At 37.8% G+C, this 12,889-nt stretch overlaps 1 protein-coding gene across 3 annotated transcripts in view; it reads left to right on the plus strand.

Annotated features, from left to right (window-relative positions):
* LOC150100846 (histone-lysine N-methyltransferase EHMT1-like) overlaps nucleotides 1–12,889 on the plus strand; it is a 416,509-nt gene that overhangs the window by 37,215 nt on the left and 366,405 nt on the right. The window lies entirely within an intron of this gene.

Consider the following 12,889-nt stretch of genomic DNA (forward strand, 5'->3'; position numbering starts at 1 on the left):
CCTCCTTCTTTTTGAAGGAATATAATATCTTGTATTGTACAAAGAATGTAGATATAGCATGGAATTGAGGTAACACCAGAATGTATGAATGGTGTTTGGAAAGAAGCTACTGAAAATGTTTGTTCATTCACTGGATTCAGCATAGACAAAGCCTTACAAGAGATAGATGACAAGATAATGGTTCTAGCTGAAGAGTTGGAAATTGATAATGAATTTGTAGAGCAGTTGGTGGAAGCTGTGGAAGAAATGCTTTCAAATGAAGATCTTATAGAGCTAGAAGCATGAAAAAAAAAAGTAGAACAAGAAGCTGAGGATTCCCCCCCCCCACACACACACTTAGAAAAGTTTCCAATGAAAAAATTGGCAGACACATTTGTTTCTGTTAATAATGCAGTTCAGTTGTTTGGGAGATAGGCCACCGACATGGAAAGCTTAAGCAAAGTAGGCAGAATGATGCAAGCTGCAGTTGCTTGTTACAGAAAAATTTATGCAGAAAAGGAAAGGTAAACTGTGCAGACCAAGTTGAACGTAATATACAAATTTTTGAAGAAGCTCACTCCTACTCTGACTTCATTCCCTGAAGATGAGTCCAGACCTTACATGAGTAATGCAAATCATTCCTGGAATGCTTGGTGCATTTCCAGAATTTGAAGAATTTGTTCTTGATGACCTAGCTTTCTGCACTGAATGGTTCAGTTAATAAAGTAGCAACTTTGAAGAATTACTCATGCTTCATGCATGGATGGGGGAATGCATGAAACATGCATTCCCCCCTCCATGTGAGGTACCTGTTTGTGGAGAAAGGGGGGCACCCTCACCATGAACAGACTAGTGGACTTGCCTGCAAGAGTCAAGGGTTTTGCAGTGAGTCTCTTTTTCCATGATCTGGGGAGAACTGAATACATTGATTTTGTGCCTGTCTACACAGATGGCTCAAAATTGGAGGACCTGGTGGGATCTTCTGCCATCTTTCCGAACAACATATCTGCACAAATTCCACTAGAGCGTAACAACTTAGCAGCTGAGCTGTATGTGATAGAGCCTACATTAAAATCCATCAGATTGTTGCTACCAAAAGTTCATAATATTCAGATTCACAAAATGCTATTCAGGCAATATGAAGTCTAGAGTTCCAGAAACATCCAGTACTTTCTTGAATCCAACACCTCCTTTTTTGGTTATGACAGTTACACTTTGATGTTTGCTTCTTTTGGATTCCACACCATATTTGGATTAAGGGAAACAAGGCTGCAGATGGACTCTTATGCATGCCTTCCTATTGAGAGGTGATGACATGTCTATGTGTGAGTTTTGTGATACTAGACTATCCATCACTCATATTTTAATTGACTACCCTTGTTTTGCCAATGAGTGCAGTTATTATTTTATCCACTTTTATAATCTGCCTTTAGGCCCTATATACTCAGTCAGATTTTATCAGATTATCAACTGTCACTCTGGTTTTTAAACTTTCACAGAGTATTAATCTTTACCATCTCATATAAATTATATACTTGCCAGTTTAACTTATTGCAAATATGCTTTTAAAAACCTGTTTTTTTATGTACATTTTGTGAATTTTAATACTTCTTTTTATGTATGCCTTATGCCCATATTTTACATTTGTGTTTCTACACTGATTTTATGTCATTTTACTTATTTATTATCTTATATATTTTAAGAATGTTTCATTTATGATTTATTTTCATTATTTCAATTTTTATATATGCCACTTATTTATTACATGTTCTGGCGCAGCATGACCTTAGATGTCCTTGCGCCATTAAACCCAAAACAAACAAATCATGTGTTTCCAGCTGGTAAGTGCACAGAAGCAGAGCACTGTACCTAATGTTTCACTTTTATTTCTTATTACAATACTGTACTATATTTAGTAATTCTGTGTTATAATTTTTATAGTGTACTATTTCATTATTAAAAAGAATAAAATTAGTTAAAAAAAAAAAAAAAAAGAAAAAACCCTACACACTTCATGTTAATTGTTAACATACCCTTATAATGATTTCCAATTCATAGCTGTTTCTACTTATGATGTAATTGTCAGAACTGAATCACATTGTAAGTCGAGCCCTGATTGTATGTATATGTTGCACAATTGTAATTTAAATATGCTACAGGGACTTTGGCTTTGCATAAACGAATTACATAGCATTAACAAATGCAGTGATATACCATGTGAAGGTCCTTTCCTTCATGGTTACATGGTGATTAGCATTCATTATTAAAAATTATGGAAACAGCAGAACAATGGAAATCTTGATCAACCATCCTAATCTTAACAATAACGTTGGAATAAAAATTCCAAGAATTTGGATGGCACACATTCAGCCCACTTAAGTTCAAGTTTTCCAGGAAACCCTCTTTAGGACTCTAAGAAATAATTATAGCTCTTATTGGCCACCATTCTATACTGTTTTGTTCTAATTTATATGAGTAACTATGCTAGAGTATTTGTAACCAAATGTATAATAATAATAACAGGACTAGCTTTGATGTAGTAAGTTTTTTTTTTTTTTCCCTCGCCATATGTCAAACCAGTAGTTTTAATGGTTGACCAAATTAGCATACCATGTAGATTATAATGTAGCGTGTTTCTTTGTATATATGTGTATACTCCAGATGATGAACTTGATATGAAGGTCGAAACATCGAGTGATTCTTTTGGTTTATATTAAACTGAAGTTTTACTATAACACTATAGTTATTTCCATAATTTTTAATAATGAACACCATGTAAAGGAATTCATGTAGCTATTTAACTTGTTTTTAGCAGTCATGTTTAAGAGGGATGGAAGATAATACTTACAGACAGCATTATTAAGCCTATTTTGATGTTGATTATCACTTATGTTTTTTTTTGTTTAACGGGAAGAAACGTCTGTAATCCAATATTTTGCCTCTATCAATAAGGCAACTTCGTGGTCATAAAGGTAAAATATTTATTATTATTACAAGAAACCTTCAGGAAATCAGGAACTCATTGAGGGAGGTCACATATCACTCACACCAGCTTATACCTTCCACTGAATTCATTAACGCTATCTGCACCCACTCACTCCAGAGACAAGCAGTTCAAATCATACACTGCTCTATGAGAGAAAAATCTGGCTCTCACCTGTTTCTTGACTGCATTCATTCTCAACTTCTGTGGATGCCCTTTTCCATCTATGACCCTTTCATAAGTTTGTAGGCCTCTGTCAAATCATCCCTCTTTTTTTTTTTCTTCTCCAGTTTGCTAGTGTATGCAGTTCACAAATTCTCAATCACTTCATAATCTACATTCCACAGTCCTGATATGATCTTTAACTCTCTCCACTGTATCCACATCACCTCAGAAACCAGGATACCAGATCTGCACACAGTAATCCAGATGAAGTCATATCAAAGCCTTGTAAAAATACAGAATGACTTCTTTATCTTTGCATGTCAATGTTCATTTCAGCATTGCAATTATCCTCGGAGTTGTATTTGCACTCTTTGCTATATGGTCTCTGAACTTCAGCTTCCTATTTACTAAATCTTCACAATCCTTAGCTTGATCATGTTTTTCTAGCATCAATCCCCTAACTGTTGGATAGCTCATCAAAACAAAGTGCATAACTTTACATTTCATCACCATCATCAGCCATTTTCTGTCCACTGCCAGGTAGTCTTCTCCAAAGTCTTCCATGTTCTATCTTGAGCTTTTCTATGTCATGAGTTCCAACAATTTTAATTTCATTCTTCCACTGTCTCTTTGTTTCTGTAGCTCTTATTATAATATCTCACACTCTGATCTGAACTCTGACCCAAGTATTTGTTATGATTTAAAACTGCATCTTTATGTTCATTTACATTCCTCTTAACTGCAAATGGTACCATGTATGGTCTGTAAGTGTTTGTGTGCATAAGTTTTGATACATTTTAACTTTTTATAATAGATTTGGGTATATTTTATGGTAGCAAATGATAAAATAGACTAGTATCTACATATGTTTTATGTATTCATGACATACCTAACTTTTTTCTTAATTTTTTCAATATTTCTAGGCTATGCGGTTCATCTGCCAGGTTTTTCAAATTGTTGCAAATCTCCAAAAAAATTTCCAGTAGGTTTATGGAAAAAAAGTCCATGTATGAGTGAACCCTTGCAGTTCAAACCTGTGTTGTTCAATGGTCACCTGTAATTAAGAATTAGTTGGATGTAAAATAGCTTCTTGAACGAAAGAGAATGAATAGTTTGTTGGATGCCAAAGAGACTATTGATGTGATGTGTTTATGGAGGAGAGACTGGAGGTAAACATTAGTCCAAACAGAGAGAGAGAGAGCTGATCTTGTCTGATGATTTGTGTATTACTGAGGGTAAGGGTAAGTGAGCTGAGATCTCTTTTGCGAGTTTTGGTGGCATTGAACATAAGGTTGTCCTTGCCCCATTGGAGGATAGCATGTGGATCAATGTTTAAGGCACCAGTTGTAGATGATCTTGTAGTCTGGGATGTCAGAATATTGCATGGTTTGTCGGATGAGTGGAGAGTATTACAGTCTGCAAAGCTGTGGATAGGATTACTGGTGACTGAGAGTAGGTCATTTATGAACAGGAGAAAGAGAGTAGGACAAAGCTTTGAGACACTCCTGCATTGAAGTTGCAGTTGAAGAGATGGAGCCATCTACCATGTCCCACTGAGAATGACCACACAGAGAGAGAGAGAAAGCTTGATACCCAATTACTGAGAGTGGCAGGAAGACGGAACGATGGCAATTTGTTTAGTAGGCCTGGATGCCACACACACACATTTGAAAGCTTTGGAAATGTCGAGGGCAACAGCACAAATTTCTCTGAACCTTTTCATGGTATGTGTCATGTCCAGTGTTGGGTGATTTAAGCTACAAGGTCAGCTGTGAATCTTTGAATGGTGGAATCCATACTGGTTGTTGCTGATAATTGGTGTGCCTTTAAGTAGTGGAGAAGTTGACTATTGATGACTTCATTATTTTGAACAGGACAGAGATGATGGCAGTTGATCTGTAGTTTGACAGAGTTCTATCGCCTTTTTTTTTGGAATAGGACAAACATAAGATTGCTTCTATGCATTGGGATTACTACCAGATATGTATAATAGATTGTACAGATGATTCAGGATGTGTATTAACCCTGGAGCACGTTTGAGAACAACTAATGAGATGCCATCAGGACTAGAAGACTTTTAAATATCTATGTTATTTGGTAGTTTTGTGATTTCTTTTTGTTGAAAAACTATAGGAGGCATGTGGTGCTTGGATTGTGGTATGGTAGGAGGTTATTTCCCTGGTCATCTGTGGAGGAGCTTGAGGAAAAGAGTGATGCCAGGAGATCAGCTTTATCTTTAGGTGAAGTAACATTGGCACCATCAGGAAGAGGGAGGGAGAGAGAGAGAAGTGGAAGTGCATGGGAGCAGAATTTGTATCCATTGGCATTAGCGAGCAAACCAGAAGGCATGGCTTCCACTTGAACAGGAGGCAATTTTTTTTGCTGTTGGCCTTTATGAAATCTGATTTGGATCTGCATCGCTGATTTGTATATGTTGCATGTTTGGGTATAAGCAGAGTATGAAGCTGGAGCTCTTGAAGCAAGCCTCATGTGGTAAGCTAATTTTTTCTTTGACTGCTTTGATACACATGAAGTTATCAAAAGTTATTCTAGGGCTGGGAAAGCAGATGAGGATTATGGGTTGAATTGGGAATGATCTTTATACCAGTGAGGATAATTTCTGTGACTCATTCGTAGCCGGTTTTAGGATCAGATAAGCAGAATTAATTGTCAGAACAAAGAAAGGAAGAGTAGAAATTCTGGAGTCATCCCAATTGGCTCCTTTGTAGTGCCAGAGGATGTGAGGTTGGGAGTGGTTTGAGGAGGGAAGAGACTTGTACAAGATTATGGACTGTGTTGCTGAGAGGAGAGGTGACCCCAGACTATTTAGAGAGATGCAGGTTATCAGGAAGTCAAGCAGGTAGATTTATGATTTGTGTTATTTTATTACTTATAGCAAAGACTTCTGATTCTTGTCTAGCTTCGTTGGAATTGCAGACGTTGAGGTTGCCCAGGAAGATGACCTCACTATTCAGATAGCTGGTCGAGTTTCATGGAAAGGAATGTGAAGAAGTCTGAATGGTTATCAGTGTTTGGAGTCTGGTAAGTGCAACAAATGAATGTTACTAAATGTGGCAAGGAAACCTTGAGCCAGAGAAGATCAGAAGCAGGGGATTCAAAATCAGCCTTCTCTGACAGGCTATATCAGATTTCACAAAGGCACAGATGCCATCCTTGTGGTGAAAAGAATCATGAAGTGTGTAGTTTGGGCATTGGATAAATTCATCTGCAATCTGAGTTTCTGTCAGGAATAAGATGTCTGTTCTGGGAGACTGCAAGTGGTGATGAACGTCATTTATGTTTGTGTTAATGCCATAGATGTTAGTAAAGTAGATGTGGAAGTGTGAGTTTTTAGTGAAGACATTCTGGCTTGGTTTGTATGTTGTGTCTGTTCTGTGATGTGACATTTTTTAATGGGATCGTTTTATGAGGGAGATTCATTTTTGTTGCAGTGTTACTGTCATTGTTTGTAGGAATCTTTATAAGTTTAATCATGATTAAATGAAAGGATATAGTGGGAATGTACAATGAGAGATTAACTCTCGGACATAACCTCCACACAGAGAGAAATCAGTCTCTGTGCCATGATGCGACTTTGACAATGCCTTCCACATACCACTACACGGACTCCCTCTCCAGGCATGACTTGCCAGATGTGCCAGTTGACCAGGAATCCTCCTGACTCGTTACTGATAGATTTGAACCCATGCACAAACTGGCAGCTGGTATATGACACCACTGTTTTATTTGACGTACTCTCGAAATGGAGGAGGTTATGGGTCTCTAAGTATGTTTGTCATTCCTTGAAGGGTATCACTCACACTGCATGAAGAAGAGAAGGTGTGTGTGTGTGTGGGGGGGTGAAACAGAAACCAGAATCCCTGATCTGGAAACCAAACATAGCATTTTTCATTTCAGACCCCTAGTCAGTTGGGCAGTGGTATTTCACCACTGGGCAACGAAGAACATCTACCACTTAGTGTCTAGTTGGCATTTCCTCCAACTAGGAAGGTATCCCTTTGTAGTGAGAATACTCACTGGTTTGCCAGAGCCCTTTTGTGGAAACAGGCCACACTGCAGGAAGGTGGGGTTGACTTGACAGGGAGAGGCTGTATATTGTGCATCCCTGGCCCCCTAATAGACAGAGATGTACATTATGTGAGACCACTATCACTCCTATGGCTTTGTCCATGGTCATATTTCTTTATAATTTTCATTTTGTCTCTCACTCAGTTTGGACGAATTTGCATGTGGGTTCATTTTTTCCCACTTCTGTTCCTTTTTTTTCTGGCCATGGTTGTACTTCACAGGACACGGAAATACTCAAAATTATTCAATTTTGCATTCAATTCAGCATTTCATTTTTTGGTTCTATCTTATGGAAGCCTGCTGTTAGGTTCCATTTGAGTAATGCATGTGCAGTAAATAAAATTTTTATAACTCATTTTTTTTCTATATCCTTTCAGGATAATTTGCATAAGTCGAGGTTCTGTCTGCATTTGAAGAAAGACTAACAGTGGTGAGTGTGTAGGATTGACGTTATTATGGCTAGTGACTGGCCTGTTTGTCCCAAATGGCCAATTCCACATGAACAAGTGATCTTGTACTTCCAGTTTTTTGAGCTGTGAAATGCTTATATGGTGAGAAGGGACCAAGAATATTAATAATTAAAGTTCCAACAGCCATGCATACCTCAAAAATGGAATGGTTGTCACTTCAGAAAGTATGATGTGACAGGAACATTGTAGTATAGAAAGCAGGCAAATGTAATATCACATTATTTGTGGACATAAAAGAGTATGTTGAAAAAATGCAAAACTTACCCACTGACACCAGCACATACAATCTACTTGATTATAGCTTCACTTGGTACATCCACAACATGACCAACAACTTACAAAGACTTTGCCAACTGGCATGAGGATACCGAGGAATGTCTTGCAACTAGATGTTCTCTAGTTCCCATAATTTATTGCACTCCGAACATACTACTGTAGCCTGTAGTGGCCACCAGATATTCACCCACCTCTCTTCTCCCTAAATGTCATGCACAGCTGATAGTCTCACTTATAGGCATGGATATATGTGATTGTCTTTAGTGCGGAGATGAAGTTCATCACTCAATGTGAGACCACTGCCCCACTTATTGGTGTCCTGAAGGGGCTTGAAAAAAGTTCCATGTTTGGTCTCTAGATCAGAATTTCCAAACCAGGTAAAAAATAAATGAAAAATACAAAAAAATCATTGAAAAAAAAAGTGTGTGTATGTGTAAATCGTTAACATACCACAGTATGAATGTCCTGTAGGTTCACAAATAAACCCTTTGTAGGTGAGAGCCACATTAAAAAAAATCACCATAGGATCACTGCAAAAACTATTTTTCCTAGAACCCATGGCATTTGACATCTTCCAATTCTAAGATAAATTCTATAAACAGGAAGAAGGCCTAGCAGTGGGTTCACTGCTTTTTACACTTTGAGCTAACCTATTTATGGAATCATTTGAAAAATATCCTGGGGGATTAAGACCTAAACTTTGGCTACAATATGTGGATGATCTGTTCATCATATGGCCTGGCTCTGTGAAACAACTACAGTTGTTAAGATGAATAACTGATCACCTTAACGACATTTATCCTTGCATCAAGTTCACTATTGAGTTAGAAAACAACTGATCTGGAAAGCCAATGCACATGGGAAGATACCTCTATGCAAAGTCCCTTTACCATCTATTACAAAAAATAATAATATCAAACCCTTCAAGGGCTTTTGTTGTCCTGCAATATGTACAAGAGAAGCCACGAACTCGAATACTTCAGTCTTGTTCTTCCAAAAATTGGTTAAAAAAATAAAAAAAATTGGTTGAGAACATTCTAAAGGACCTCCCACACACAAACAAATGGACAGAAAAAAACAATATAGAGAGTTAGTGTGATTTTCTTTCTTGACTACTTGTATAAGAAACTAAAACACATTTTTTTTGGGGCAAAGTTTAAGGCTTTCTCTTCAAAAGTCTCCATATAAAAGTTGGCCAACAGTGGGGAGAGTGGAGAATCCATGGCTGTCCCCTCTATTTGTTTGTAGAATTTTCCTTGCCAAACGAAATAGCCTGAGTTCATTGTGAACTGAAATGGGGCTGTGATATCAGGAGGAAACTTAGCTTGGGTTAGCTCTAAGGATTCTTTGAGTGAGACATTTGTAAATAAGCAGGAGACATCAAAACTGACCATTACGTCAGTGTGTTTGAGTGTAAGGTTTTCTATGCTGGCTTTGAAATGGGCTGAGTGTTTTATATGTGAAGGTGTGTTGCCAGTATAGCTTGTGAGAGCTTTGGCAAAATGTGTAGCTAGTTTGTATGTGGGGGAATCAATGCCATCCACTATGGGATTTAATGGCACATTTTCTTTATGTAGTTTTGGGAGTCCATATATACTGGGGGGGGGGTATGGAATTAAACGGTTTTAATTTGTTAGTGACTTCTACATGCAAAGAAGTGACCTTCTTAAGGAGCCTGTGGGGTTTTCTAATTTGTAAATTGGCAGGATTGTACTCTATAGGGAGGTAAGTAGCCCGATCTAACAGTAGAGCATTCAGCTTACCTGTGTAATCTGTTTGGTTAAGCAATACTGTGGTGTTCCCTTTATCCGCTTTGGTCATTATTATTTCCTTGTTTTTCTTTAATTCTTGCAGAGATTTAATTTCCTTATTGGGCATGTTGGTTTTTGGTGGTTTTACTTTGGTCAGAACACAATCCACATCCAGTCTAATTTCGTTGGTGACGTGGTTTGGAAGGTGTCGTCTCTCACGTTCAGTTTGTATCATAATGTCTTCAGCAAGTATTCTTCTGGGTGCAGTGCCGAAGTTGTGGCCACGTGAGAGAGCGTCTAGTGCTTCAGGTTTCAAACTTATTGACGACAGGTTGACTACTGTGTTGGTAGGAAGTTGTGGCTTGGAGTTTAAGTCTTTTTTAAATTCTCAAATTTCTCGTACTTTTTTAAATTCTTTATCCGCAGCAGTGCATGAGATATCGTATAAAATAGACCAAATCTCGTGGTTTAAGGTGATGGAAAGCTTCGAATGCCTGGATAGCTAAGTTAGCGTCAGTCAGGGAACGGCGAGTAGCGGTGATTTCTTCCCTGAGCAAAGCTTCGCTGGCACGGTTATGAGCCTTTTCCTTTTGGGAAAATAAATGGTGCTTGAATTTGATACAGTTTGGGATTACCTGGTAATCCTGGCAGCGTTTTAGGAAAGCGAGACGATTCAGTTGTCTTGATAGCTTCATCTTCATTTTACTGTAATGGTGGGCCTTATGTGCGATGGAATCACCGTGGATTATCGTAATTCTCATGGAAAGGCTTAGACGTTGGTTATACATTCTTACTAAATAGCTTAAGGAAATTACAACGTACAATAGAATATACATTAAAATAAATTTTAATACACTTCCAATATTTCGGCAACTCACGTTGCCATTTTCACAGGATATCAACTTTTATATGGAGACTTTTGAAGAGAAAGCCTTAAACTCTGCCCCACAAAAACCAACCATATGGCTTCGCTATGTTGATGATATGTTTGCTATTTGGCCACATGGCTCCAATGCACTCCTCTCCTTCCTAACACACTTAAACAACCAACACCCCAGAATCAAGTTCACCCTGGAAGAGGTAAAAAACAACTGCCTTCCTTTCTTAGTCACACTAGTCACCTGCCAGCCTGATGGAACCTTGGTTTTCTCAGTTTATAGAAAATCCACCCATACAGGCAGATACATAAACCTACAGTTCCCCCCCCCCCACACACACAACAATATGGAGTTATTAAGACACTGCACAACAGGGCTAAAACTTATCTGTTCAAATGACAATGCCCTAACCACAGAACTAAACCACATTGTCAAAACTTTCTCAGCCAATGCCCCCCCCCCCTCCAAAATCCAAAAAATATTGAAACCAATACCCCCCCCCTTTCACAACAAGGATTACTCTAAATTCATCACCATCCCCAATATCCGAGTCACCTCGGAAAAAATTACAAAAAATCCTAAAAAAATATGACTTCTTGTTACAGACCATATAAAAAATTGACATCCCTTATCCGCTCCAATAAAGACCAACCTCCCCCCCCCCCCTTGACCTACCTGGTGTATACCAAGTCATTTGCAGCTGTAAACTGTCTTACTTTGGCCAAACAGGCAGGACAGCTAATATCAGACTTTCAGAACACAAGGACTACATCTGGTTTCACCAATACAGCCACTCTGGTCTTGCAGACCATGCGCTGGATACCTGCCATAGAATATGGTGGAAGAAAGCCACGATAATACACCATAGTAAATTCAAATACAAAAGGCTATTCATGGAATCAGCCTCAGCCCTAAGAAACAATCCAAACCTCAAATTTGGTTGCATGAGACTGCCCCAGATTTGGGAAACCTACATCAGAAGACCTTCAGCCCAATCTCCCAAGAATACCAACATTGCCTGCTAGGGGACATCAACAGAACTCTTAGGAGAAAGAATAGCTTCCTGCTTCGTCCTTATTTACTGTGTGTTGTGCTTGTGTGCACGTGTCTTTTTTAAGTTCCTGTGAAAATGGCAACGTGGTGTTGCCGAAATATTGGAAGTGTATTAAAATTTATTTTAATGTATATTCTATTGTACGTTGTAATTTCCTTAAGCTATCTAGTAAGAATGAATAACTAACGTCTAAGCCTTTACACGAGAATTACTTGTTTTCTAGTTTATTCAGGTAATTATCCTGATAAGTGAAACAAAAGAATTTCATAAAACTAATCGAGAAAATAAAAAATAGTCTATTTGATATCTTCGTGTGGATTAATGCCGGTTAACATATTTCGGCATTGTCCTATCTTCGCAGAAGCCTGTTGAATGATATCTTCATGTAGAATTTGCTTTGTGGCGCAAACAAGACTGGTAGGAGAGAGGAGATGTCAGAACACATACAAGGATGTGTAGGGGGGGGGAACATAAATTGGGACTTAATAGCATATGGAACAGAGATAAAACATCAAGTGCAGCATACAAAAATGGCCTACATTGACTCCAGTTTTTTCATCAAAGCATTCAAAGAGTCATTGGAAATGTTTAAAAAACACAAACTGCATCACTGTTTCAAGAAACAAGGTGTGATCCTACATCAGGTTTGATCATCTTTCATCAAAAACTAAACTGATCTCAGATATTCTTCTCGTCATGTTGCTAGCCATCATAACACAACATGAATTACACATGCACATCATCAGGTTTTCAAATATTCTGTTACTGTTAATTTGCTTTTTTCTTAATTTATCATTGTAATTTTTTTATTTCATTCTCCTGATGAAGTGTACTATAATGTGTGCAAAAGTAGTAGAAGATTAAAGATAAAATAATTGTCAACAAATGTTCCCCATGTGGAACATATACCAACCTTAAATGTTTAACTTGTTTCCCATTATCTACAGACATCTTGGGAAAAAAAATATGAAAGAATTTTGTAAGGTGTTCCCCCAAATCTAAGTTCTGGCATGCAGCACCTGCCCTGGAATAGATAGCTGATCATTATACACAGTAATTCCTCCACTCGTACAACTAATTTTGTCAGTGTGGAGTTTTACATTGACCATAGGATGGATTATTTGGGACAATTAAGTTATTATGCAGAAGCAGATTTGCTCCAAGAGCATGCAGAGAAATTTTCATTTTCATAAATTAAATCTGAATAATGAACCTGTTTTCTCTAAAGTTTAGGAAATAAATGT

The sequence above is a fragment of the Typopeltis vanoorti genome, chromosome 12 (genome assembly GCF_054136105.1).
Source record: "Typopeltis vanoorti isolate ZY-2024b chromosome 12, IOZ_Tvanoo_1.0, whole genome shotgun sequence".
Taxonomy (NCBI): domain Eukaryota; kingdom Metazoa; phylum Arthropoda; class Arachnida; order Uropygi; family Thelyphonidae; genus Typopeltis; species Typopeltis vanoorti.